General features: G+C 45.9%; 1 long non-coding RNA gene across 1 annotated transcript; it reads right to left on the bottom strand.

The window, feature by feature from the left end:
• Positions 1-3,831: 3,831 nt before the first annotated feature.
• Positions 3,832-26,539, bottom strand: LOC125442209. The gene is made up of 3 exons (XR_007245957.1): positions 26,370-26,539; positions 24,034-24,037; positions 3,832-3,870 (listed from the first exon to the last, which is right to left on the bottom strand). It is a non-coding gene; the product is annotated as an uncharacterized LOC125442209 (long non-coding RNA).
• Between the last annotated feature and the right edge of the window lie 626 nt (positions 26,540-27,165).

Here is a 27,165-nt window from a genome sequence, read left to right as displayed (position 1 = left end):
GAAAGATGAGCTAAGCTTTTCTCTGGGCACCCTGCAAACCCTCCTAATCTTATGGGCTGCTGGAACTGGAAAGCTCAGTTTCCCTGGAAGCCTTTCCTAGTTTCATTTGCACTGGAAGTAGATCGCGCCAGAGCCAGCCCTGGGTTGTCTGTGGCTCTAAAGGAAAAGGCAACAAATGGGGCTTTGTAGATATGTGCCTGAGAAGACAATGTCTGGCGAATGTACTACATGCTTCCTATGACCCCTGCATAATCACAGCCAGCTGCAAATCTGCAGAGATTAGGGGAACGTGCTTCTAGGGCAAGAGGACTATTGCTTCCAGACATCCAGTATCTCTTACTTTGTTTCATGATAGAGATATCCTCAAATCCATCCTCTAGTTTTAGAGTGCTGAATAATATGGTCCTGTTTGTGAAATGAAACGAGTGGGTTAGGGATTCCCCATCTCTGTAGGTTCACTTTAATTTCCAAGGTTTTTTTTTTCATAGGGTCCTAAGCATATGTTGTTTTGTCATCACTGTTCATTCCCCTCAATTAATTTGTATTGTTTTCCCTTCTATGTTATCAGCAAAATACTACAAACACACACACACACCAAACTTCAGCCCTTTCCTCGCAAACCTTTTAAAACCTGTTGAGGAAGAAAATAAAACATTTCCCCCATCGAGTTCCGCATCGTTTTTTTCCCCCCTTTTTGGTTCTGAAAATGTTTTATTTCCAGCCTCAAAATATTTTCAGTGAATCCCGTTTAAAAATTGTTTGTTAGGATAAAAATGTTTTCAAAATTCCTTCACTCGCTGTGTGACCTCTTTATGGTGTTTTTTACACCTCTCGGTTGTCCTTGAATTTCCTCGGAGCCGTTTTCTGAGCTCACTCTCTGCTCCCCCTCACCTGTTTATTTGATAATTTCTGTTACTTTTAAAAAAATGTGTGCGGGGGGTAATCTTCTAGGCATCTGATTATACAAGGTATGGAGAATCGCAACATAAAGCTGTGCAGCCCTTATGTATCGAGTCAAGTAACTAACAAAAAAGGGGGAAATGGTGGCCATGAATCATTCCAAGGGGGAGTATGGACATACATCAGAGTAAAGGAGATTGAAAATGTTTTAAAGTGTTTTAAGTGATTTGTGAGGAAAGGGCCTCGATGTGACTGCTTTACATTCGTATTAGATTCTTTTTGTTTTGTCTTTTACCAGAGCACATATGCACATCCATAAAATACCTCATTAAAAAGATCCTGTTGCATTCATATGTCCAATCACACTATTGCACTATTATTCAGATCCTCTGAAGATGCCAGCCACAGATGCAGGCGAAACATCAAGAGAGAATGCTGTTAGAACACGGCCATACAGCCCGGAAACCACACAGCACCACACTATTACTTTATTTCTCAGTAATGGTTTACTCATATGCAGAAGTATTCAGAGCAGGGGTCCCCAACCTTTTTGACCTTGTGGGAACTTCTGGAATTCTGACACAAGGTACTATGTGTAACGGTACAATGGCTGTTGCAGGAGACTGAGCCCTGCACATAGATGAAGCCCAAATTTGGGGGAAATTGTGCGGAAAGGGCCAGTATGGAAAGTTGTAGCAAACTGTTGCAATTAAAGAGAAATGGAACACCATGAAAATCTGAACCAAACAGGGAATTGAACAAGTGGAAATCCTCTCATCTGTCTAATCCTCTCATCTGTCTAGAACCAGGGGGCATACATTGAAAATGCTGGGGGGAAGAATTAGGACTAATAAAAGGAAACATTTTTTTCATGCAATGTGTGATTGGTGTTTGGATTATGCTGCCACATCAGGTGGTGATGGCCACTAACCTGGATACCTTTAAAAAGGGCTTGGACAGATTTATGGAGGAGAAGTCGATCTATGGCTACCAATCTTGATCCTCCTTGATCTGAGATTGCAAATGCCTTAGCAGACCAGGTGTTCAGGAGCAGCAGCAGCAGAAGGCCATCGCTTTCACATCCTGCATGGGAGCTCCCAAAGGCACCTGGTGGGCCACTGCGAGTAGCAGAGTGCTGGACTAGATGGACTCTGGTCTGATCCAGCTGGCTTGTTCTTATGTTCTTAAAATTTATAAAGCTGTAGAGCATACCAGAGATTCCTACAACATTATCCAAGGAGCTCACAGACCATATGTGCATCCTGGCAGGGATGGTAGGGTGGCAGTGATCAAAGGCTCCAGCCAGCATCCAACCCTGTGCCTGCAAGCCATGGATCACCCCAAAGGGTAATTAATGCATTAATTATTTTCTTCCAATGTGTTTGGCACTGCTTCTCAATCCTAATTACCCTCAAATGTTCACAATGATACTAAGGCAAGTGAAAATATTAATTAAAGCAACAACAAAGTGTTGCTTTAGTAAGTTAAATGTACACAATGACATAATATTAGAGCGACATCATACAAAATTGTCTTGCTCCAATGGCAGAAGCACCATGAATAAACAGGTGTTGGCTTCGTGGAACCTCTTGGGGGAGAGATTTTCATAATTTAAGGGCCTCCACAGAAAAGGCCCTGCCCTTGAACTGCCAAGAGCCTGCTGTGACATGTACTCCCCAAATAAAGCAGCAGCACATAATCTAGCAGTGGGGTACTGATTCTATTATTGCATTAAACTGTGAAATTTATGGAAGAGGAGAAAGATTTGGGATAGCTAGTTCTAGAATCACTAACAACTTGAGTTCTTTGAGGAGTGGTGGTGAACAACTTGTTTGTTCAGAGACTAGCTCAGGACAACAGGAACAGATGTTGTGGGATGGATCCAGCGGCAAGTCTATCTCCTGGCAGTCAATCTGAGACAGAGAACTTGTACCTGCTGCAATGGGAATTGCAATGACCAAGGATGTGATCATCTCAGGGACCATCTCTTTAGCAAGCAGCAGTGTCAGCTGGGAGATTGAACAGATCAAGGTTCCTCCCCCAGAGCTCTCATAAAAGGCAGCTTGCTGCTGATGGCCAAGGAGGAGGAAAGACTGTGGAAGGAGAGGAAAGATGACCCGTTCCACCTAGGCACAGGGTTGGGACTCTGCAGAAAGATAAAGGAAGGAGCTGTGTGGCTTCATGGTAGAGCATCAGCTCAGCATGCAGAAGGTCCCAGGTTCAATCACCAGCATCTTCAGTTAAAAAGACCAGGCAGCAGATGATGTGAAAGACTCTGCCTGAGCTCCTGACAAGATGCTGCCAGTGTGTGTAGGTAATGCTGACTAGGATGGACCAAGAGGCTGATTTGTTATAAGTCACTTCATGGGATCATACCTTGGGGCTGTTGGGATGGTGCTGCTCCAGGAAAGCAGAGCAAGGAGGTTGGGAGGACCTATTTCCTATTGAGGATGCTGAGATGCCACCCAAACTCATCCTGATGCAAGGTACAGGGTAAGGATTGAAAGAGAAACACATGAAGCCAGCCAGATTATATAAAGGGCAACATGTCCCCTTAAAGGACCTTAGTTGAATTAGAAGACGAAGTGTGTGGATTTATATCCTACTTTCCTCTCCTTTAAGGAGTCTCAAAGCTGCTTGGTGTTTGGAATATGCTGCCACAGGAGGTGGTGATGGCCGCTAACCTGGATACCTTTAAAAGGGGCATGGATCGATTTATGTAGAAGTCGCTATTTGGCTACCAATCTTGATCCTCCTTTATCTGAGATTGCAAATGCCTTAGCAGACCAAGTGTTTGGGATCAGCAGCAGCAGAAGGCCCTTTTTTTCACATCCTGCATGTGAGCTCCCAAAGGCATCTGGTGGGCCACTGCGAATAGCAGAGTGCTGGACTAAAGGGACTCTGGTCTGATCCAGCTGGCTTGTTCTTATGCTTACAACCTGCTTTTCTTCCTCTTCCCACAACAGACACCTTGTGGGGTAGGTGAGGCTGAGTGAGTTCTTCCTTGATAAATGAAAACAGACTCAGGCCATTCCCTGCATTTAAAATCTTCAGTGGTCCCTGTGTTTGCAAGGAAGGAAAGAAGCCTATGATAAATTTGCTCTAATAAATGTTGGTAAAACCACTGAACAACTTCTGGCTGAATGGGAATGTTATGAAACACCCTGGACACAGAATGTCTCCAAGTTGGATTTTTATAAAGTTGACATAGTCCCTCAGGAGAACAAGGAACAAAGGACAGTCAGAGCAGACACAGACATTATTAAATGTTTATGTTATTTGCGTACAGTGGGAAAACATGGCCTTGGTTTGATCCTCATGGATCAAAAAGCACAGTCACATATGCTTTGAGCACATGGAATGGCCCCCTACTGAGTCAGATCCTTGGCCTTTCAAGGTCAATATTGTCTCGTCTTGTTGTCAGAGGGTCTCCAGGATCTCAGGAAAGATATTTCTCCTTGTCAACTAACTGGAGGTGCTATGGATTGAACCTGGTACGTTCTACATGTTTGTAAAGTGGGTGCTGTACCACTAAGCTACCGTTTCACACCCACCTCTAGTAACAGCCACATTCTGAGGCTAAAAGGGTGGCGATTCAGAGAACTCGCTTAAATTATTTTGCCACCTAATTACAGTATATTAGAACTTTTTACAAAACCTAATAGGCCAATGCAGACATGGGTGGGGGACTGGATGGCAGAGGCCTAGCGAGGGAGAGCTACTCCTGGGGCACATGTGTGCTCTGCTTCCCCGCCTGCTCCTGCCATGCCCTGGAATGCCCCTGGAATGCCCACGCCACGCCCACGCACCAGCACGCGCCCGGGGCAAGATGCCCCATCCTGCTCACTGGCAGCTATGCTCCTGCTGGCTGGATTGGCACCCGGGGGCTGAAAGCCTGGTGGAAGCCGCCTGCAATCAGCTCCACCCCTGGCCCAGCTGCTGGAATGCCCTTCCCCCATCAATACACAATTCCACACCAGACAGGCACCCCCCCCCCCCCGCCATTCTGGATTGGGCTATAAAAATAAATGGCATCTAAGAATACACACAAAAAGTGTACTAAAAGCATGTGTGGCTCCAAATATAGGCACAATTAAATAGTTACAATTCACTCTATAGTTACAATTATGAAATTATGATTCACGTAATTCTTAATTATCTCTAATGAAGCAAAATTCACTTTTTTTCTCTCATATCTCCATTCTGTTGTTCTCCGCATCCTCAAAATTCACAAATCACCTGTTTATCCCTGCTGCCCTTTTAATGTGATGAATTCATTCTATCTGTACTCATTAGTGAGCTTGTAGAATTTTTCAGCATTCTTTGCCCCCAAATCTGCATATGGGTATTTCATCACATGAAATTAATCTAGAATTCTTAATTTTCACATCATTCTTTGCACTGAGTTTCCACTACAACGAACACAAGTTTTTCAACATTATTTGTACATCAACTGTTATCAATACATTACTATGTACTGTTCGTATATTATACATATAAATAATGTATATTGTAACTATACAATGGATTCCTATCAGGAGCAAAATGAGGTATAAATGAAGTAGACAAAGGTCATTTCCCCATTTACCATCGACCACCCTTGCTGCGCACTACTCTCAGGGCGTGTCTTTTCTGGTGCACTCCCGGGCTTCCCCACGACCCCGCGCTCTGTGCTCTGTGCTCTGTGCGGGGTCATCAAAAGGCGCTGTTTTCAGGAGCGCCATGAATGATGTGTGCTGAGGGGGCGCGAGAGCGGCAGCGTTGGGGTGGCTGCGTTGTCACCACACCTGTAGTGGGGAGTGCCGCGGGACCCCACGCTACTTGGTGAGAGTAGCGCGCAGCAGATGGTAAGTGGGGAATTGACCAAATACCATATGTACTGAACATACTAAGAAACATGCATACACGATATAAACAAATCTTCAAAGTCAACAACTAACACAAATTACAGCACCAGAATCAACGGGGGCCATGATTGCGGCAGGGGAACGTTGTCTGCAAATCCCCGGCAGCAAGGCAAGCGTGTGCAGGCGTGTCGCCAGGCAGAACTCCTGGTCTCGCGGTAGAGGCAGAGGGACGTGAAGTGTGGGAGGAAAATCCCTCCCCCCTTAAAAGGCAGCATGCACCTGATCCCGGCCTCCTTGTTCGGCCAAGACAAAATCGGCCCACCCATCCCTCCCTCTGTTTCAAGGTTTTTTTGTAATTGCTGTTTATTGTTATATTTTGTCGCAGCCCTGGCGGGTGTGGGCAGAGGATCACAGCTTTGGAGAGGCCAAGCCTGTGAGCCGGACCTCTCCATGGTTGGGGGCCTCATTAAGAGGCTTGGGGTGGGGCGGGGCTGCATGGCGCACAGAACTGTGGTGCCTGCACCCGAAATCCCAGAAGCCCCACAGCTCCAGCAGGGGAAGGGGTGTCACGCCAATGTAACGGAGGCTCAAGCGCCTGGTGGCATCCTTAACTTCCTGTCCTATCCCCCACTTGGCGGGGATGGTTCGGGTCTCAGCAAGGGTTCTGTCCCGATGCTTGATGTGTCCTCTTGCCTCCCCCAGCTTCCAGCAGTTGAATAAAATGGGCTGCAGCCCAATTCCATTCCAGCCACAGAGTTATGTTGTTATTGGTATAGTTGAGTTAATATGATTTGCAATTCAGGAGCTCTGAACATCTGCCCGCAAATACAAATTAATATAAAAGAAAAAAAATAGAGAACATGCATTCATCCCTACAGTCCATATGTTTTACTGTCATGACCTTCCCCAAAGATTCATGGGAACTATAGTTCTGGTGAAGGCTCGCAAAGGAAGAAGGGATATTAAACCAGATGGATAACAGAAGCTCCAAAAAGAGCCAAACCTTTTTGACAGCCCTTATTCAGCAAGTATTTACCCTGTTTTCGGGTCCGAGTGTATCAACATTTGTTGTCCAAAACTAGCTAATCAATTATTTTTACAAGAACACTTTACCAAATCCATCTGTCGCAGATGGAGTGTCCCAAGGAATGCTGTTTCACGCTTGCATTGTTATGCAACGTTACTGCCACCTCAATTTTGTTTTCCAGGAAATGTTGCCCCACTTTCCAAATGTCAAGTAATTCGCTGGGGGTAATGTCTTGCATTGATTTAATAAAATCTCTCTCCCCCCCAAAAAAACTCTGGGATTAATGGGAAAAGAATCCAATCACCAAAGTCAGGAAGTGTCTTGTGATCTTCTTCGAGCATAAATGTCATCGGCCCAGCTGCCACATGTTCCGACCACCAGGAGTTCCTGTAAAATTGTATGCAATAAAGTATATAGAATCCTTCTGTCTTCCATCCAGATTCTTCTGTAAACCAGCAATAGACACCAGGAAACCCCTAGAGAAGGTTCTCTTTCTGACTTACCACCCAAGTGCCCTTGAAGTTTGGGGCATTCTTCAAAGTGCTTTTCAAAGCTTTCCCCTTAACTTCCCATTCTCTGGGCCTGACGTTTTGTCTAGTATTCCTGACCTGCTGTCTTTATGCATCCTCATTCAGTCTTCCTTTCGGGCAGACTTCATAGCTCAGATCTTAGCCGGCATTTGAGCCCACCTCTGGACTGGCCCTCTCATGAATCTGTCCCAGGCACTACGCTAGTGGGGTTGCTAGCTCTCCAAGTGGTCTGATTCCACAATACATATCTTACAGAGTGATCTGGGGGCCTTTCCCCACTCACCGTTTGCTGCGTGCTACTCTTGCCAACTAGCGTGGGGTCCAGCGGCACTCCCCACTACAGGGGCGGCAATAACGCAGCTGCCCCGACTCTGCTGCTCTTGCGCCCCCTCAGCGCACGTCATTTCTGGCGCTGCTGAAAACGGCGCCTTTTGATGAACGCGGGGCAGTGGGGAAGCCGGGGAACACAATCCCCTCGCTGAAAAGGTCCACGCCAGATGAAACTGACGTCATTTTAAAAAGTGGGGAAATGGCCCTAGATTGGTCTACTCAGAAGTAACTCCCACTGACTTCACTGGAGTTCATCCCTAGGTAAATGTGCACGGGATTTCATTGTTAGCCTTCAAAGCAGCCAAAAGATGGGCTCCTGATCAGTTGGGGATATGGGGCTGCCACTTGGGGGCTGAACTTTTGTTTCCCCAGAGTCAGTTCCTGTTGTGTTCCCCAGAGGCAGTTCCTGTTGTGTTTAAGAATGGGATTGGCTCAAAGAGAAATCTAAATACGTGCTTTATTGATTCTTTGCGTGTTCCAAGGTTTTGTTCAGTTTGTTTTTGCCATGAATCAGTTTTTGAACTCACAAATGCCGGTGCTGTTGTCCAAATACAGCAGAGACAACGTTAATCTAACCAGTTCAAATCCTGATAAGAATTGTACTTCAGCTCTCTTCTCCTGCCCCTGAGATGCTTAGATGCCTCCAGCTAAACTATATCAAGCGACTTTAACTTCTGTTTCCCATTTTTGTGCAGAACATGACGTTATATCAGGTAAATTGTTTCGGTGGCAGATGGAAGAATCTCTTGGTATGGCCTCTCCTTTGCTCCTTTGCTTTCCCTCCAGTCTTGGCTCACAAAGCCCTATAGTTTATATTATTTGTTAGAAATGTTTTCATCATGAAAGTGGTGATGAAGGGGAGCTGAGGGGTGTCTGCTATGTGCTGATAAACGCAGCGTTAATTGTGCAGCCTCTCTGGAGAAAACTGTTATCTTTCCTTACATTTAACACACGCATATTTGTAATGAACCTCCCATAATGAACTTCAGTCTGCCTTCCAGAAAGCATTCAGCCCTGTAAGCCAGAGGGAAAATCAGAAATTGGTGAGTTTATTGTTTTCTTCCATTTCAGCAGCCTGGACAATCTCCCCATTTCCCCCAACCACCCCCAGCTTTTAGTCTGCAAAACCTGAAAAGAATAGGAGGTCGTTCAATACTGGCCTGCAGTGTCTGTCTTAAGAATGTCTAGCATGATCCCAAACAAAAATCAGAATCTCCGCCATTTTGTTTTTGTGGAGCTGAAATGGCTCCCAAGCATGCCATCTTTTATGGGAGGTAATTTTTCCCTTCTCCTGTCTGTGTGCGTTAGCAATTTTCTCAAGGAGGTCTTACTGCACGCCATAGAAAAATGCAGATTACTGAGCTTCATACATTTTATTGTTCCGACGCAGCACAACTGTTTCAAAATTACACTCTCAGAACTGATGAGTGTTATAAATTACTATATGATTTTCAAACATTGCAATTCTGGCCATTTTTCAGTACATCGTCTTAATGTCACTCCAAATTACAAATACAAAAAAATAATGAAAGAGAGCAGAAACCAAGGCTTCCAACAAGACTGAGACCCCCCCCCCCAGTAAACTGTAATTTGCCACACAAATTCAAATGGCCATACACATATACACTCACATACACACTGCACTTTTCTGCACAGCACAAATAAAACAATTGGCAGACAACCCAGGAGACCCACAACACCCTAACTTGCAGACATTTTTAAAAGATCTGTTTTTGGCTTTTTTTTTTGTCCGCATAGCATGGACAAATACAGGGTTGTCAAAGAAACCATTTTATTTTTCCTGCCCCCCTGCCCCCAGCTCTCACTTTTGGTTTTTCCACAGCTCGTGCGTCATGCCTGCCATTTTCTTCCTGCTTCAGGAGGGTCCGTGCTGCCACCATTTGCAGAATGTTTCCACCAAATTTCCTCTGCTTGCAGCTTATCCATGCATCCTTTCAGTGAATAAAGTGCATTAATAGAGTTATTTTTTTCCTGACAATCCTGTGCATGTGTTGTTTTTATTTTTTTTAAAAAAAATGGCACCTTTGAAACGACGACATCACGATATGAGAATGGCAGCTGGTTCTCATATTATGATGTCGCAGTTTCAAAGGTGCCTTATTTAAAAAAGAAAAGAAATTGACACGTGCACAGGATCGCCAGGAAAAATTAACTTCGTTAAATAGCAGCCATCGAGTCACCGGCGGCAGCCATTGCGGCAGAGGTGAGCAGCACGTGGCAAAAGGAATGGGGCAGCCAGCTCTGAGGGCGCAGTTGCAGGGAGCCGCAACGATTGGCCCGAGCTGCAAAGGTGGGAACAGCAGAGCACTTATAAGGGCCACGCCCCGAGCCTCGGCCTTCTTGGCTAGCCAAGGCTCAAGAATGATGTGACCCACCCACCCTCCCTAGTTACAATTGTTGATGGTTGACAAGTTGTAAATGGTTTTATTTATTTATGCTTTGTACTTTGTCGCGAGTCCGGTGGGGTTGGCAACGGAATCGCGATATATCTGTGGGAGAAGCCAGAGCTGGGCGGCTGGTCTTCTTCCCATGGTTGGTGCCCTTAAGGAAGTGGGGCCTGGGGGTGGGGTGGGCTGGTATGCAAGCCCGGTAAGGCTTAGCTGGTGCCCGCCACCCCAGCAGGAAGAGTTGACACCAAGGGTATTCCACCCCAGTGGGCTCCCCGGGCTTCCTGCCAATGCCCCAACAGGGATTGGGGACAGCGATGGTCGGGTCAGCAATGGTGCTGACCTGCTGATGTTGCGATCCGTTTGTCTCCCAGCTTCTTGAGTGTGATGTTTGTTAATTAATAAATCTATTTCCAAGTCCTTGTTGTGTTTTATTTGCCGAGGAAGGGTCTACATTCCGCTCACGGCCAATTCGCCATGCTGACAGAGGCTGATGGGAAATTGTAGTTCCTGGAACATCTGGAGAGCCGCAAATTTCTTACCCTGGTCGCACCGGGGGGGTAGGGAACCCTGCGGCTCTCCAGATGTTCAGGAACTACAATTCCCATCAGCCCTACTGGCATGGCCAGTGGCCATGCTGACCCAGCTGATAGAATTACTGGTCGATACCCACAGTCTATCTGCACGCTAATGCACTTTATATGCAGCGTGACACGCATGAATGAGCCAAAGGCAAGCAGAGAAAACTCCATGAAAACATTCTGTAAATAGTGGCAGTACAGAGCATCCAGATGAGGGAAGAAAATGGCCCGCACAAAGTGCAGAGAAACTGAAAGTGAAAGTTGTTTGAGGGGGGAAAAGTAAAACACTTCTTGTTCTGCACAGTCAAGAGAAAACATCTTGACCCCAACTTGGGGAAAAAGAATTGCTAATTGAGCGTTTTCTGGAAAACCTGGGTTGAGCAGAAATAAAATGTTCTGAAGTTGTGCTGGGGAAAAAGCTGTGTGGGGTTGTTCCCCAAACTCCCTTTTTCCAGCCTCAATACATTTATTTGTGCTGTACAGAAAGGGCCACACATTCTGTCTAATAGCTTCTAGTGCGCAGGAAAAAAATCTATTTTGGTAACTTTGGCTGAAATTAACTTGGTTAATTATTATTTTTTTAAAAAAATGAGGATTCAAGAGGCAAGTCCCAGAGGACTTGCAAAATAATAGCATCCATTTATAAACTGGATCTTCCCTTCTTTTTTGTACCCAGTGCGTGTTTCATTGAAACCACTCAGCTCCCTCAGTCTCTTACCATTTTCACTGTTACTACATGACAAATGTCAGTGTTTGGGCTGACCACAGTGGGTGGAACTGAAAACTACATGGTTTTACAAAGAGTTATAACTGTCCTTAGCAATTAATTGTCTCTCATACATTGAGCAAAAGAAAAGGAATAATATTAGCTGATTCAGTTGATGTTTGATTACCCTTTTGCTTGCATTACATTTTTACAGCCAATTGCCCATAACACCATCAGACAATCAAAGCAATGTTTGCTTTTTTTAAAAAAATTGTGCATTCAGCTTCTAAAGATCGCTTTCAAGTGATCATTTTGGTCCCCTGTTTATCTGAGGCCGTTTCTGCGGCCTCGATTGCATTACGCCCGGTTTAGCCCGGCATTGAAGAACGAAACTCTTCGCGGAGCGATGCGAGCAGGCGAAACGACAGAAGGCAGGCGACTCGCCGCGAACGCCTGTTCCCTCCCTCCCACTTACGTTATCCTGCTTTCGTGTCGCCTGTGAGGCGTGCTTGGCCATGCAGCGCCTCAGGCCTGGAGGTGGGAGGACAGTGTGTGAGGCCTGCAAGCACTGAAATGGAAGGAAGGAAGGCTAATCTTCGTGGTTAAGCACCGCCGCGGGAAGGCGGCTCCCCTCTAACAACAACATACTAAAGGTTTGTTGTTTAAAGGCCGACCTGAGGGGCAGCCCTGGGAAGGCGCATTCGGAATGGCGCCCGCTGCTGCGTTGCAGCAGCAGAAGCCTGTATCTTGCGCGCAGCGGCCGGTGGCGTTTTTACGCCCAGGCGTCATATTTGGGCGATGCAGAAAGCGGCCTGACTTGCTGATAGAAAGCGTCTTCTTAAATGCGGCTTTAACATTTTGAAATCGCCAAAGGAATGGGCGCAACAGACTAGGCTAGACTAGATTAGAATCGAATAGGATAGAGAGCAAGTGTGGTATGGTGGTTAAGAGCAGGTGAATTTTAATCTGGAGAACCAGGTTTGATTCCCCATTCCTCCACCTGAGTGGCAGAGGCTTATCTGGTGAACCAAATGTGTTTGTGCACACCAACATTCCTGGTGGGTGACCTTGGGCGAGTCACAGTTCTTTGGAACTCTCTCAGCCCCACCTACTTCACAAGGTGTCTGTTGTGGAGAGAGGAAGGGAAAGGAGCTTGTAAGCCACCTTGAGCAGCTTACAGGAGAGAAAGGTGGGATATAAATCCAAACTCTTCTTCTAGACTAGACTAGATTAGAATAGAATGTCCCACATTTCCCTAAATGGTATGACAGGATCCAAACCATGTTCTCCTAAGAGTTGTTTCTTGCAGGGTTGAGCAACGATCAAAAACATTGGTAAATTTTTGGTTCAGTATTTTTTTGTTGTTGTTTTTAACCTGGAAATAATTGGTAAAGCCAAATATAGTCGATACCCATTACCTTTATTCAGGTATTAATGAAAACAACAACATAGGACAGATTCTGCAGACACTAAGCTCCACATGCAGGATCTGGCCAATCTATCTCCAGATGCTTTCAAGCTCTTGGGGGTGGGGAGGGGTAGACCCTTGATGTGTGGCTAAGCTTGCTCATGCTGCATGGAGATCTTTCCCTCCCCCGTTCTGCTTGCTTCCAAGCCCACGTGGGCTTCAGTAACAGCAGTGGAGGGAGATTTTAAAAGCCGAATGTCATTCATCTTTTTTTCTGCCCCAGGTAGATTTGGCTTTTCAGATGCATTTGGGGTTTTCTGTCTAGTTTCATGGCAGTTACCGGGACTCCCCACACCTTCCTGTTTCTGTAATGCAATCTCATCATCAAATCTCCAGAAAGTAACTGTGTTACAGTCCCATCCAAAGTCCTTAGTGGCAACAAGACATGATACCATTGCATTGCCACCTCGCCACCTCTAAGAAGACTTTTGGTGTGGCTCGGGGAGAAAAAAATGCAACCCCCCCAACCCATTTCCAGAAAGCTTTCCATAGGGCTTACAGGACTTATGCCACCCAAAGGGCTCCTCCTGCCACCACAAAGTCCTCCATGGTGCTTACCAGACTTTCTAGCCAAGCTCCCAGCCCTAAACCCTGGGTGAGGGAGAGCGGGGAGGGAGGGGACATGCAAGGGAAGGGGAGGGAGGGAGTAAGGGGTGGCCTGCAAGGGAGGGGGAGGGGGAGTGAGTGAGTAAGTGAGGGATGGCATGCAAGGGAGGGGAGGGTGGGGGAGCATGCAAGGGAAGGGGCGAGAGTAAAGGGTGGAATACAAGGGAGGGGGAGAGGGTGAATGAGTGAGTGAGTGAGGGATGGCATGCAAGGAAGGGGAGGGAGGGGGAGGGAGGGGTGGCATGCAAGGGAGGGAAGGGAGCAATCCACCCCTGTAAAGACCCCAGTCTGCCCCCCCATTCCATGCTGAAATCCAATCAGAACACCAGTGAAGTCCCACCATGGCCTAATCCTTTGGGTTCTATGGTGGTGAGACTGAGGGGCAATTGGCCACTGGTGCATCTGCTTCATCAGCTGGGGCAAGTGCCCTGGGGAGGGGAAATGTGGTGGTGCAAGGCTGCATCACTCCCTCAATCCTTTTTGCACCCCACCCTCCAATGGGGCTGTTAATCCGTTACAGTTAAAGAGTCGCAAGAGACTAACAGATGTCTGGTGGCCTGAGCTTTCAAGGACCAGAACCATTTCCATTGAGTGCATATTTACCAAGCAGCTGACATTGTGAAATTAGCCGAAGGAATGCGATTAAAACACAGTCCCATTTTTATTCTTCTGGAAACATGCGAGTAACAGTCTGGAAATGATCTAATTGTGGAGGAGATTATTGGATCCATCTGTTTTGGCACTTGTTCAGAAAAGTCAAGTCCAATGTATTATCCAAATCAGACATGCTACTAATTTTGGGGGGGGGGGGGAAGTAATTAACAAATTAGTGACTGTAGTGTTGGAGAAAGAATTCTTACTCAATCCAGACTGTAATATTCCAGTAAAATATGCCTGAAAACAATAGCAGGACCAACAATGCAAGTATTACAGCACATCAAAAGCTATGGCTACTCCTGAGAGTTTCCTTTAATGTGATGAGTGCTGAGTTTTGGCAAATGGTGAGCAGTGAAATTTAAAATGTAGAATATATTCAATGTGGTTTAATCTTCCACTGTGAGCTACAACTTTGAACTTCGCAAAACTTCCACTTGGAAATCACGCCGTTTGTTTTAATGCCAAATTCTGAACACAGAAGTAAGCACCTAGATTGCAGAATCAAGATCTAACATCAAATCTAGATGCTTGCTTGCTCTTTTTTGTTTGCTTTACTTGTTCACATTCCTATTATTTAAGTTATTGAATGAATGAAATTGGTACAATGAGAATAAGAATAAAAATACGGCAACACCCAGAAATCAAGGTACGAGTCTCACATGTGGAACTGTCCTTGCTCAAATAGTGATGCAAAAATGACGCCTACTTGCGCCAAGCAGAAGTGATTGTACCCCATGATCTTTTCGCTTTTGCAAGACATGGCATGAGATCATTTCTTCTGATACACTTTCACAACCAAACTTAATGATATCATGTCAACCATCTGTTGCACATTCCATGGCTCTGCATGCTATTGTTGGTTCACTAAATGCTCTCCTGAAGCTATATGTATTGCTTCAGCTATTGTACTAATGCTTGCCCAAAAGCAAAAATGTGCTACGAATATTTCCCTTTTCCCACATGTCACTGGATCCAACCCATTAACTGTAAATTGCCCAACAGCTTACAGTCTTGGGTAAGTGATGACCTCATTCCAATTCTTGTAAGCATAGTGACTACGAACAAAGATGTCCTCAGATCAATTCATGTGCCAGAGAATCTCAGGGACACAAAGCATATCCAACTGGTGAACAGAAGAAGAGGAAGTCTTCTTTGAATACCAAACAGGCTCTGTTGCAAACCTTGAGTCCTTCACTGGTAAAAATTATGTGAGACAGGGGCTGTATGTAATAAGGAAAGGAATTGGGCAACATTGTGACCTTGGTGAGATCCAACCCAAAGTCTCATCTCACTACCTATGTTTGCAGTATGGAGATGTTAAATTTCCTTACAAAATTTTCATCCAGCAGAAGAAGATAATGTATATGAAGAACTTTGGGCATAACCATGGAAGGGCACTTAATTTGCCTATGGAAAGTCCTAGGGTTTTTTTTTCTCAGGCAACCGCTATTAAGGAATACCTTTCTCTGCCAGAGAGCCTTTTCCAGTCAGAATACATGAGCTACATGGATCACAGCACAATGACGGTGACTTATTTTCAGTCAAGTTAGTCCTCAAGTTGGCTGAGGGATCCAAACAAACAAGAGGTGTAAGTTGCAGTCACTGGCTTCAACCACCACAATGTTTTCAGGTTGCAGATGTGGGGGTCAGAAATAACTTTTTTCTGTCTGAGACCCTGGAAAATGGTTGCCAACAGGAGTAGATCCCACTATAATGCTATAATGTAATAGTGGAGGAATCAGTTGTATTTCTTGTTCCAGTCATCTTATGTAAAACTATCCTGTGACCCAACTGTGATAGCTGGACCAACACCCATAGCCATATATGGAACAGCACACTCTAACCTTTCTTTCCATAAGGACTGCTTTGGGGTCTGATCTGAAAATTCAGTTGGTTCAAAATGCAGCTGCATGGATCTTTATGGGGACACCCTGGACGCTCTGTTAGTTGCATAGGGTCCCGATGAAGTACCAAGTCCTTCAGAGTTTTAGTGTTGACATTTAAAGCCCTAACCATCTGGGACCACCATACCTGTGGGACCGCCTCTCCCAATATGTCCCCCAGAAAGTGTAACTCTCTGCTAGTAACAGCATGCTGGTGGTCCCCAGCCCAAAGAGTGTCCAGCTGTTCTCAACTAGAGCCAGGGTTTTCTTATCTCTGGCCCCTATCTGGTGGAACACTCTGTCAAATGAGATCAGGGCCCTACAGATTTATTTCAGTTCCACAAAGCCTGCAAGAAAGAGCTCTTCCCCACCAAGACTACAACTGGGGACAGTGACCGGTATGTTTTCACTTTCGATGGCCTTCTTTCCCTTCTCTTGTTCAGTTGTCTCTTTGTTTTGGTTATAGGACTGGGAATTTATGAAGTGTTCCATGCAAGTGAGATTAAAGTGCCATCTTATATGTTTTAAAGTTCTGCTGTTCATTTTATTGTCTTATATTGTTGTGAGCTGCTCTGAGCCCAATGCTGTGGGGAGAGAGGGATAAAAATAAAACAATTAAAAATCATCATCATCATCATCATCATCATCATCATCATCATCATCATATCTTTGCTATTTAATTCTCCAGGAAATTGTTCACTGAGAAGAGACCTAGGTACTGTTTCGTAACCTCCATTAGAATTTTTTTAATGGAAAAAAACGAACAAAAAATGGACTCTCTTGGTTTCCAAATACAGAATCCACAAGCAAAGGAGCACAAGGGATAATTAAGTGGTTTGGTTTCATTTCCTGCCAGAACCCCAAAGCCTGTGCTTTGAGTCTTGGGATGGAAGATGTTGAAATGGCAGAATCGGAGTCAAAAATGCTTTTCAGATGTGGAATGCAAAGAGGAGCAATTGCCAGCTCGGTACCCTTTGTGAACAATCTGGGATATCCTGAAGTTGCTCACACCAAAGGTCGGCATTTCCCAGGATTCTCAAATGGACGAGTCTCAACTTTGCATTCTTCATCCAACACTTCTTTCCACCCCCAGAAAGTCTGCATCAAGAAAGGAGTCTGGAGCACCCCTGGCATTGGCTCCTGGCCTCTGCTTCTGTACGTTCTTGGCAGCAAGTCAGCATTGCTTGGCTTTTGCAAATGAGTTCGGTAACCTTTTCATTTCTTTTTTTCAGTGCGGAGTCCAGCAGGGCTGCGAAATGCCTGAGCTGGGAAAAAAAGAAGAAAGAGTCAGCATTCGCAAAGGTTGTGACCAGACCATTGTGATGCTTTTTCAATGAGCGGGCACAAAGCGTATGATTTTCTCCATCGAGGAACAGGCTTTTCACATGGAAAGGTGACTGTAGATGGGCGGGGAGACTTTCCCTGCTTTTGATGTTGAAATCTGCCCACAAGCACAGCCAGTGTCAGGGGTTGGCGTGGTTGGGCCACAGCCTGGCAGGCGGTACACCTCAGAGTAGAAACACTGCTTACACTCTCCCACTTTTCAATGGCAGAAATGCATGGAGGCTGCCAAGAAAGTAGGTAACAAAAGAATTGCCCTCTGCTGAAAAACTCTCCCAATTGGTTCAAAGGGCTTGTCAGCACCATTGTCAGGGACATTTGAAGGTATGGGACAGAAAGTGATGACCTATGTCCACTGGTAGTAGAGTTACCAGGTTGTCACTGTTCACTAGCAGGGGTCGGGGGTTGGGTAGGGTTGCCAGATCCATGTTAGGAAACTTCAGAAGATTTGGGGGTGGATCTTCAGGAGGACAGGGACCACTGTGGGGTACAGTGCCATAGACACCCTAGCAGGGGTCGGGGGTTGGGTAGGGTTGCCAGATCCATGTTAGGAAACTTCAGAAGATTTGGGGGTGGATCTTCAGGAGGACAGGGACCACTGTGGGGTACAGTGCCATAGACACCCTCCAAAGCAACCTTTTTCTCCAGGGAAACTGATCTGTCTCGAGATGAGCTATAATTTGCAGATGTTTGCAGATGATACCAAATTATATAGTTTGCAGATGATACCAAATTATGTAGGGTGGTGAGAACTGCAAAGGATTGCGAAGAGCTCCAAGCGGACCTTGATAAATTAGGTGAGTGGGTTAAGAAATGGCAAATGCAGTTCAATGTAGCAAAATGCAAAGTGATGCACATAGGGGCAAAAAATCCAAACTTCACATACACGCTTACAGGCGTCCACCTTGCAATCAGTCACAGACCAGGAAAGGGATTTAGGTGTCTTAGTTGATAGTTCCATGGGAATGTCAAGCTCAATGCATGGCTTGGCTGAAAACATGAAAAGGCAAACTCTAATGCTGGGGATAATTAGGAAAGGAATTGGTAAATAAAACTGCAAAGATTACTCATGCCCTTATATAAAGCAGTGCCCGACCAAGCATTTGGAGTACTGTAGTTCAGTTCTGGTCACCACTTCTCAACAGGGATATTCGAAGCGAGATTGAAAGCGCGCAGAGACAGGGGAACGAGGATGACTTGAGGGACTGGAGCACCTTCCTTATGAGGAGAGGCTGCAGCGTTTGGGACTCTTTAGTTTGGAGAGGAGACGTCTGAGGGGGGGAGATGGCGACTGGAAGTCTACTAAAATTAAGCGCATGGGGTAGAAAATGTTGACAGAGAGCAATTTTTATCTCTTTCTCACAATACTAGAACCAGCAATATCCACAATGCCGGGGAGAAAATTAGGACTAATAAAAGGAAACACTTCTTCACGCTAATGTGTGATTTGGTGTCTTGGAATATGCTGCCACAGGGAGGTGGTGATGGCCACTTCAACCTGGATAGCTTTAAAAGGGAGCTTAGATAAGATTTGCATGGAGGAGAGAAGCTCACTTTATGGCTGCCACTTCAATCTTGACCCTTCTTTGATCTGATATTACAAATGCGCTTTAACAGTCCAGGTGCTTTCGGGAACTTTCAATACAGAAGAGCCACTCGATTTCACATCCTACATGTGAGCTCCCAATGGCACCTGGTGGGCCACTGCGAGTAGCAGGGAGCTGGACTAGATGGACTCTGGTCTGATCCAGCTGGCTTTGTTCTTGTGTTCTTATGTTCTTAATTCCAGGGGATTCCCAGGTCCCACCTGAAGAATGGCATACCTAACTATTAACCTTGCCCACCAACCCATGTATCTACACCTGCCTGTACATCCTTCCTATACCCAGTTGCAAGCTCTTCCACCACCTAAAGTCAAAGCTACTTACCCTGACTGCTCACTCTATTCCTGATGGTGATGGGTGCAGCTGGGAATGCCACGGCTGTAGCCATCAGGAACTCTGATGCTTTCTGCACCACCCACACACCCTACTCCAGCAGCGGAGCATGTGCAGCTGGAATCTCTGGTGAGAAAGCACTTGTAAGAAAAGTATGAAAGGAGACGCATGACTAGCAAGCCAGTGGATCCTGCCAGAAACTATGGGCCTGGGCAGTGGCCCCAGTGACTCTGCCTTGTTCCTTTAGGAGCTAGTAGAACAATTGGGGTAAAAATAAGGGTAAAATAAGCAAATTTTGTGTAGCTGGTCTTGAGAGGAGGGTTCTAGCACAACCATAGTAAAGAAGAAGAGTAGAAGAGAAGAGTTTGGATTTATACCCCACCTTTCTCTCCTGCAAGGAGACTCAATGTGGCTTACAAACTTCTTCCCTTCCTCTCCCCACCACAAACACCTTGTGGGGTAGGTGGGGCTGAGAAAGTTCAGAGAGAACTGTGTCTAGCCCAAGGGGGGGGGGAGGATGGAGGGCTAAGTAAACACAGCACCAAGATAGCCAAATCAACAACATGATTGGGTCTGACCAATAGAAAGGGTGTCTTAATACTCAAGTCATCATTTCTGGCAAAATTTGGTTCCCGACGGGTTGATTTTAACATAAAGAGTGCTTTATGTTTTTCTCCCATGCCCAGGTTTGTGTCTGGATCTTGCAAGAGTTGAAGGGAGCCTTTCATTGATTCTCCGGAATGCCTGAGACATTTTTTGACAAGTTGATGACCCTGATTTCATGTGCCGGAGTTTCTTTCATGCTTTTCTGCCTTGCAGAAACGGAGAGAATTGAAATGGGAGAGGTCACAAGGCAGAAAGTACCATGGTGGGCCCCATGGATATATGATCTTCCAACAAATTTTCATCAGTATTTAGAAAAGACTTGAAATTTATGGGATGGGTGACGCTGGGTTTGGAAATGTCATAACTGTGAATGAGTTGCCTCTTTAAACTGAAAAAGAGCATACGTTTTAGCTTTCGACAGGGAGAGCTGATAGTTTTCGCAGAGGTCACCTAGCCTATATGAGAGGGAGCATTTCATTCACACTCACCCAGCCATTGAAAAGGAGTTTCCTGAGGCTGTGTAATTCTTGCAAGATGAGTTGCTTGCAGCCACAAGAAGTAAGTCAGGCTTCTTCACCACACTACTGCCTTGTTTATCATTGACTAATAGGAACACCAATGCAGTCTACAGAGACCCAATTGGGATGTGGAATGAAATAATAGCAAAAGACGGGTTTCCATATGTTGCTTGCTGTGTGATTAGGACATTCTGATTTGACAAACCAAGTCTGTTTCTGCACGGGCAGAAAATGATGGCCTGGAGATGGTAAAAACACCGTCTCCAGGCCACCGACGTCTGCCGAGCAGCTGCAAGCGCAGCAGCGCCTTCAGCGCCCGCCGGCTGGCCGCAGCGGTATTCTAGAGCAGCTGGGAAGCGTTCTTTTGGGAATACGCCCGTGAAGCAGCTGCCCGGCGGCGGCAGCGGCTTCAACCCTCCTGCCCAGCACTTACCTTGTCCCTGGGCCTCTGGCGTCGCCGAAGGCCTGGGGACCGCCCTGCGCCGCTGGAGCGAAGCGCAGCGCCAGGGGCAGGCGATAATCCCCAGGCAGCGGCAGCGCTAAATGGTTTCTGTCGGCTTGAGCTGCGGCTCCGTGGCACGGTGTCCACCTCTTCCGGGACCGTCGATGGGATGGTTCAGCGTCTTCCGAGGTCCGACGCAATCGCCGACCCAGCCATTTCCACCACCGTGCGGAAACGGCCCAAGTATTTTGTGGAATCAGTGTCGAAGGCAAAGCTACAAAATTGTGGAGAGCCAAGTGAGCATATTAGGGAAAAATCTGGAGGTGTGGACAGTGGCGTAGCACCAAGGGGACAGGGGGTGTGCGATGCACCGGGTGTGCACTGGTGTGGGGGCATGGCGGGGGCATTCTGAGGTGTGGCAGGGGAGTTCTGGGGCGTGGCAGGGGCCCAGGGTGCACGTGTGCCCTGTGCACAGTTCTCCCTCGCTCCAGCCCTGGGCATGGGTGTGCCCAGCGTGGACTCATAATGCATTGAGCTGATCATGGTGGCATTATCAGTCTGCCATTATTTAAACAACAATGTAAAAGAAGAAACATTCGATTTATACGCCACTTTTCTCTACCACAAGAGTCGCAAAGTGGCTTACAAGCTCCTTCCCTCTCTTTCCCTACAACAGACATCTTGTGAGGTAGGTGGGGTTGAGAGAATTCTGTGACTCGGCCAGAGGTCTCCCAGCAAGCTTCATTGGGAGGAGTGGGGGAACAAATCCCGTTCTTCAGATTAGAGTCCACCACCCTTAACCATTACTCCACCCTGGTAACTTAGTTCAATAACGAATGGCATCCCTTCAGCAGACTTCAATGGTCTGGTCAAGCAGTCCATCAAGACTTGGGGGTGGTTACCTTCCCTCAGGTGAAGGGAATGGGCAAGAAGAACCTGTTTGTGTCAAAAACAAACTCTATGGCAGTTTGCGCATCAGGGACTGATTTTTAGCTTGGTGTCAGTGGGTAAAATACCCGCTTTATTGGAACCTCCTTATGAGATTTGGGGTGGAGCAAGCCAAGGGGTAACCTGCCCAGACGTGGGCTTCTGTGCCTTGCGCCCCTGGCAGCTAAGAGTCTTCAGGAAGTGGCAAGTGCCCATCTGGAATCTCACAGCTGTTCCGGCATGTGATAATTTTTCATCGGCAGGCATGCTGAGAAAAATTTAGATGTCTGGGGGATAGCACTGGTGCTGCCCAGCACACAGATCAGACCCTCATGCTGCGCCTTACACTTTGTTTACCTTGAACCAATTTTTTGTTAATAAAATGGCTATGGCCAACTTTTCCCCACACAAAAAGTGTGTTGTACTTTCATTTATTCCAGGAATGGCAAGGAGGCCTTTAGTTACTTCCCTCAAGCAGCAAAGGATCCCTTAAATACCAAGGCACTTCTACAGGGCAGCAGATCCACCTTGTTACATCACAAGACTTGTATATTTGTAATTCTGACAAGTAACTATTGAAACAGCTTCTGTCTCCAGCACTTTGTCCTCTGAACTGAACGAAGCTGAAACAGAAATAATCATAGGTTAGATTTGCACCTGGGAGAAGAAAAATCAAAACTGAGATTTTCAGGTTAAAAACAGGAGTGAGAAAGTCACAATCACCTCTTCGATACACTCACAATTTGTGACATCTTCATGTGCAAACAGCTAAAAAGTCCACAACACCCTGACATTTGCACCCTCCCTCACGGCTCCCTTTTGCACAGTGTGGTGGACTGTGTAGGTCATCAGGTTGGGAGACCCCAGGGAAAGAGAACAGGCGTCTTTGTTTCCTTCCGAGTCACAAAACCTCAGCCTCCCTCAGAGCACCATTACCAAAATGAAGCCATTGTTTCTTGTACTGACCACAAATATTTCTCAAAGGAAGACTGGTGGGTGTCACTGGAGGGTCAGCGGTTTGGGCCAGAGATTTCTCTTATGATCAGCAGATGTCTTGGTATCCCTGAAGTGCCACTGTGAGGTCTTTGGCTTGATCGTGCCCACCAAATTAAATTTGGGTTTTTTAGGAGGTTTGTTAGCCCCAAAGGCATAGACTTATAGGAGCACATTGATAAGGGATGAGTCCATATGATGCTATTTGGACATGAGTTAGAGTTTCTGAGTTGAGCTAGGTGGGGATTAGAGACTTCCTGCCTATGACAATTGATCTTTCAGTGACAGAGACCAGTTCCTCTGGAGAAAATGGCTGTTTTGGAGGGCAGATTCTATGTCACTGTACCCTGCTGATGTTCCTCCATTTCTTGAACCCCACCCTCCTCCAAAATCTCCAGGTTTTGTGGAGTTCCAGGGGAAGATTTAACCCTCTCCTTTTTCTGTACTTGTGGCTCCAATCCATACCAAACTTTCCACACCATCCTCCTGCAACACAGTTGCATTTTACTGTTGAATAACACATCTGGATGTTCTGTCTGTGAATCTCCATGGCACATGCATATTTGTTTACTTCATTTGTACCCAGTGGTGGGATTCAGCCGGTTCGCACCACTTTGGCAGAACCAGTTGTTAAAATGGTGCCCCTCGGGGATGGGGCAGTATAAAAGTCTAAATAATAAATTAAATAAATAAATAAATAAATCTACTGTTGTCACTCCAAGTGGCAGCTTAAAATAGGATCCAGAATCAGAAGATTCCCATACCACTACTTTGAGGCTGGCAGTGGCAACCCAACCGAATGATCACTCATCTGCAGGTGCTGACCATGGCCTACAAGGTGCTGACCATGGCCTACAAGAACCAGAGCTGGCAGGAACACGGCCATGAACATCTGGTGCCAGATTCACCCTGAGGAGGCATGGCTCAGGAGGAGATGGCGGGCCTTGATTGGCCAAGAGGAAGTCTTACAAGGAGATTCAGGATGGCAGTGGAAAAAGTGAGATGAATAAAGGCAGCTAGAGAGAGCCAGCAAAAACAGTGGAAGGAGAGGACCAGGAGAGTAAGCAAGTGGAAAAGGGAGAGACAAAGAGATGGAAATGTGCAGAAAACAAGAGTGGAGGGAGGCAGAGAAGTGGGATTCTTCCAAGGAGGTGGTCTACCACTGTGGCAATGTATAAAGAAGGCATGTTACCTGAGTGGCAATAACTGTGAGTCACGAGACCTGTAACATGGCCCTTAAAGAAAGGCAGAACTTACCCCTGGTTCCACGGTGGTCCTTTCGTGAGTGTAACTACAGGGTGTGCCTCCCACTGAAGTGGCTCACACTTGGCTCGCTCCCCCATTCTACTCATTTATTATATGACATTTTACTCTTTGTGATTTTTTGGGCACTGCAGAAAACACACTTTTTCATCTCAATGTTCATAGGCACTTCTACACACGGGTAAAGTGCAGCATGGAAATCTTGATGCAATCCTATCTTCCAATCAAAGCAGAGCAACAGAGGATTCCTAAGGCATCCATTCTAGTTTGGGGGAACAGGAACCGGGTTAGCCAAAACCCAACAATAACTTGCCACGACACAAGGAAGCGTAATAAATTGATTAACTTCTATTCCCTATTCTCAGGGAATGAGTAGAAACGGACTATGTGTTAATAGTATTTATTGAATATTTCATATGATTTCTGTTCATTGATTGATGACTAGTACATGAGTAATAGTTATTACAGTTCATCAATTTATTACGCTTCCTTGTGTTGTGGCAAGTTATTGTTGGGTTTTGGCTAACCCGGTTCCTGTTTCCCCTTCACTTTTACTATCTTGCCCTTTATCCATTCTAGTTTGGAAATCACACCCAGTAATTCAGAATTCCACAATCCAGAGAGAAACTGGAAGGAAGACCATTTCAGAAGCATCTCAAGCTTGGATGTGGAATGCATCCAATTGCCGGGAGGTGTCCAGCATTTGCGCTTCTATTTGCAAAAGCCAAAACTTAACCACATTTCAGATTAGCTGTCTACACATCTAAGTGATCAGGAACATGTTGTATGAAGCAATACCAAGGGGTTTTTCTTTTCTTTTCAGACCTCGAGAAGTGGTCGATCTGTGTGTGTGTGCTTGTGTTTGTATGTATGTCTAAGGAACTGAAAACAGACTGTCCTTCAGCTCTTGGTGAGTTTTTCCTCTCTGAATTATGGTCAAGTTGGGTGGAGACAGCTTTTGATTTCTTATGGCCGAGGTGCTTCTGATTGCTTTCCCTTTTAAATAAAATTGCACTCAGAAAGTATGTGCTTTTTTGTCCTTTGGTGAGACAGGAAAAAGTGATTTAAAAAAAGGAGATGCAGCTGCCTCATCCAGTTGGGCTTTACAATTTTATGGGCCTGTTGGGGCCGGTCCGTTAGTCCCTTTTGCAACTCCCTTTGGTCCAAATATATTTCTCAGATGTACGTTTTGCAATGCTCAGGATTTTAATCTGTATAATTGGAAAGAGGAGGGATAACTACAACTTCCTTTGCAGGAAATGAAGAGAAAGCTTGCCATTTCCTCCATTTCGGTTTGACAGTGATATTTACCATTTAGATCCTCCCTAATAATAATTCATGCGATCTGCTTGGCGAGGGAGAAAGGAATTGATTGCCATCCTGGTATTTTTGGGAAATTCAGCAAATAACTCTTGCTCCACAGATTGAAGATACCTCTTCCCCCACAGGTTGACTCATGACTGACTGACTGACTGACTGACTGTTTGTTTGTTTGTTTGTGTGTTTATTAGATTTTAAACCGCCCATCCCTGAAGGGCTCTGGGCAGTGTACAACAGGCCTGCAACAACAATACATAATAACATTAAACACAGCAGGCTAAAAACAACATTGTACACATAAAAGCAAAGGTAACTTGGACAGATTTATGGAGGAGAAGTCGATTTATGGCTACCAATCTTGATCCTCTTTGATCTGAGATTGCAAATGCCTTAACAGACCAGGTGATTGGGAGCAACAGCCGCAGAAGGCCATTGCTTTCACATCCTACATGTGAGCTCCCAAAGGCACCTGGTGGGCCACTGCGAGTAGCAGAGAGCTGGACTAGATGGACTTTGGTCTGATCCAGCTGGCTTGTTCTTATGTTCTTATGTTCTTATGTTCTTAATTTAAAACAATTTACAAATTTATAACCATAAAACACAGCAGCAGCAATAATATATGGCACCCGATCCCAAGGCCGGGAGGGGACAGTACTGATTAAATAGTATATCAGGCATGCCAATGATGGCACGCAACACAAGGGCATCCTGTTGACTCTGGACTGATGCAAATATTCCCCATTCTGTTCCTTTCATTCTTTGTAATTTAGCTCTGGAGGTTACCTTTGCTGAAATGGCTGGTATTCCTGCAGTTCCTCTATGGTTCCAAATCCAAGCACATGCACACAGGCTAAGTTATACTGGCATCCCTCACAGAACCAGTTTGAGACCCACCATCAGCGTGCTCTGAGTTGACCACCTAGCCATACCAGATTTGGTTAAATGTGCCAGAGTCTCTCCTGAAAGAGCATTGCAGGCAGGTGGCCACAAGGATCTATAAATTTGCAACCAACAAAAAAAAATGTGTTCAGCTCTCAAATTTAAAATTGTCTCAATTAGGCTCTGACCATTAAAGTGACGGGCTTTCCCAACTACAGAAGGGAGCTCAGGTCGACTCGGTTCCCTTCAGTGGAGGGCGATTCCAGGCTGTTCCCACAGCAACTGAGTTGGCCCCCTGGAACCGAGCTAAGTGGTGGTGGGGGGGTCATCTTGGTGCCTGTTTCACTCCTCGATCGTGATTGGTGCTTGTGTTACGGTGGGAAACGGGAGCGTTCTTTTTTTTAACAGTTTTTACAGTTTACAGTTACATGCGCTTTCTGCCCGCCACGACTCTCCCGCATGCCACAAAAGCGGCTCGTGATTGGTTGAACGGATGAGGTGTCGTTTTGATGCTTCCCCACTTTGAAGCTTCGAAGCGGTATCGACCTTGTTCCGGCAGAAAAGTGTAGTTCATAACTGCGACAAGGATGCCGCAGTTCTGAGGGGGGAGGAACTGAGACAAAACAATGTTGAGCTCGGTGGCAGTGGGGATTCACTGAGGCGAACCTAGGTAGAAACTAGTTCAACTCTGTCAGTGGGGAAAGCCCCTGAGAATAGGGAATAGAAGACCATAAATGAGTACAGGGTTGTCTTTCTGTTCAGCTAAGAAGCACCTGAACGTTTGCTCTCAGGATCAACCATGTATGTGGTTCCTTTTGTTTAGGAAATGCTGCGTCTGGCCTGGTTTTTGAAGTATGCCTGTTGCAACAAAAAAAGCAAAGGGAATTCATTTGCAAAGCACTAAGCAGTGAGGGAAGAAGGTTTCCATTCACTGCAAGAAAGTTACATCCATAAACAGGCACCATCAAGCGGTCATTCCGCCCACCCCTCTTGGCA

This window comes from Sphaerodactylus townsendi, linkage group LG12 (genome assembly GCF_021028975.2).
Source record: "Sphaerodactylus townsendi isolate TG3544 linkage group LG12, MPM_Stown_v2.3, whole genome shotgun sequence".
In the NCBI taxonomy this organism is placed as follows: domain Eukaryota; kingdom Metazoa; phylum Chordata; class Lepidosauria; order Squamata; family Sphaerodactylidae; genus Sphaerodactylus; species Sphaerodactylus townsendi.
Note: the sequence above shows the minus strand (reverse complement) of the source record. Positions and strands in the feature narration are given on the sequence as shown.